A 2,347-nucleotide genomic window follows, 5' to 3' on the forward strand; every position below is an offset into this window, starting at 1 on the left:
TTTCATGTGAAAAGCGCGCGCGAGCGAGGAGATGACTTTACTTGGAGAGGATGACAATGGGGACCCACCAGGTCCATAGCCTCATGTACGCAAGTGCCTCCTTATTATATATATATATAGGGTGGGTCTATTATGATAACACCCTCTAAAATCTTATTCTGCACCTCAAAACTTATTCTGCTAACACCGATCAGACGCCCAACCGCGAAGAAAAAACCCAACCCCCACCTTATCCATTCCTAAAACTGCCCAATCCTCTCTCTCTCCCCGTGCTCCCCACCTCCCGCCCCGCCTTCCACCCCGTGCCTTCGCACCGCCGCCCCGCCTCCAGTCCCGCGCCGCCGCCCCAACTCCTACCCCATGCCTTTGCACTGCCGCCCCGCCTCCCGTCTCGCACCGCCGCCCCGCCTCCCACCCCATGCCTTCGCCACTGCCGCCCCACCTCCCACCCCGCGCCGTCGCCCTGCCTCCCTTCCTCGCCGTCGCACCGTCTCCCCGCGTCGGCTACCTTCCCCGCTGCCCCACCACATCCCACCGGCCGCCCAGAATCGCCACGCTGCTGGCCGCCCCACGCCGTTGCGGATCCAACCAGGCCCGAGGGAGGAGATTAGCCGGCTCTCTTCCTCCTCTCCGGCGAGGCCTGGGCGTCCCCTCCTACGGCGCGGACCAGCCACCCCGGATTCCAACCCTCGCCGCCACCACCTCCACTCTACACCGCGGGTGGATCCAGGCTGCCACTGCCGGTGCCGCGCCCCTGGGTTCCCCACCGCGGGTGGATCCGGGCCGCCACTGCCGGCGCCGTGCCCCTGTCTGAACTGCACAGCACGCAGTGCAGGCGACTGTGGCATGCAGTGCAGCTCGCCCCGGCATGCAGCTCGGCCCCCGCCCTAGCGTGCAGGCACCCTCACGTGCAACATCGATGGGCTGGAGGTCCGACATCTTCCTGGCCTCCCCTCTCCCCTGGCCATATCCACCCGTTCTCGAGGCGTGACTCCGACGCCGACGAGCTGCATCGCCCATTCCCTGCTCACTGATTTGGTTGCCTGTGGCTGTGTGTCATGCATCCCCGTGCCTCGAATGACAAGATGTGTGGCACCTGCGGGCGTCCAGTACGACCAACGTCGGCGTGCAGTGCGGCCAACGACAACATGCAGTAGGGCATACGACGACGTGTAGTTCGGTGACCCTCCCATGCGCCACAACAACCTCGAGTAGCAGCGCGGCTGGGAGTGGGCTGCGGTAACCATGAGTAGCTACATCTCTTCTTGGACAAACTTCTTCAAAAGGTTGTCGTTCTCATTCGTTTTATTTGCAGTCACTTGCAGTTTGGCGCACCTGGACGAGCAGCTAGCTTATTTGTGTTCTCGGGCAATCTACGTCTCGGTGCAATTAAGTTTCAGGTTGGCAACCCCAATTCGTTTTGCCAGGCCATTTGCAGTTCGTCGGCGGGCAGAGTTGTAGTGCCTGTGTGCCATGTAGTAACCCCACGAGGGTTATATTGTAATTTTTTGTCAGAGTTTGTTTCTGCAAAATTGCGGTGATCATCTGCAGACGAGTTCATCTAGGAGCAGTCATATGAACTCCCGTAGAGGTTCATCTAGGAGATGTACTTATTATAGTTTGTTTGAAATTATCAAGGACAAAAAAAAGAATTAACTTGTTGCAAACCTTATGCTCACTGAGAAAACCACACGTCCACTGTGTAAAAACACATGATGGACACATGAAGCGCTCAAAATGTATGCAATTAGAAAGTTTGTGTTTTTGAGAGGTTCACTTTTTCAATACCCAGGCGCCATGCAGTCCATATTCACATTTTATTACAAAAAAATAAAAAATTAAGACAAATGTCTTTTATGTGGATGTTTAATGTGTCTTTTCATTATTATTTGCATCATTTGTGCAGTGCACTTATCTCCCCCGTGTAGTGCGCTAAACTGTGGCCATGTAGTTCGGCAGCCCCACACCCAAGTGGCATTTTAAATTGTTATTAAATTTGTTGAAAAAAACAAATGCAGTTCGGCAACCCCACGGGTGTAGTACATTTTGTTTTGTAAAAAAAATGAGGGAGTACTTGTTAAACATGTTGCAAAACGTGTGGAAAAATTTCCGTTTGACTAAAGAAACCATGCAATTTGGTTGTCCGTCTGATGCAATGCGTTTTCAGTCTGAAAGCAGTGCGGTCGGGCATCCGATGTTGTTCATCTCGTAAGTGTAAAAGAAAAAAATGTTACCGAAACGACAAAAAAAGTAATGAGGTTCTCGCAGGGGCGCTAGGGTAATGCGGTTCACTTCGCGGTCCACTCTCGTTCATAAAAAAAGTAAAAAAAGCAACAAAAACTCGCGT

At 53.4% G+C, this 2,347-nt stretch overlaps 1 long non-coding RNA gene across 1 annotated transcript; it reads left to right on the plus strand.

Moving 5' to 3' along the window:
* The first annotated feature begins 278 nt into the window (after positions 1-278).
* LOC123157957 (uncharacterized) lies at positions 279-1,652 on the plus strand. Its single transcript, XR_006479220.1, has 2 exons — positions 279-1,239; positions 1,316-1,652. It is a non-coding gene; the product is annotated as an uncharacterized lncRNA (long non-coding RNA).
* The last annotated feature ends 695 nt before the right edge of the window (positions 1,653-2,347 follow it).

This window comes from Triticum aestivum, chromosome 7B, assembly GCF_018294505.1.
Source record: "Triticum aestivum cultivar Chinese Spring chromosome 7B, IWGSC CS RefSeq v2.1, whole genome shotgun sequence".
Taxonomy (NCBI): Eukaryota; Viridiplantae; Streptophyta; class Magnoliopsida; order Poales; family Poaceae; genus Triticum; species Triticum aestivum.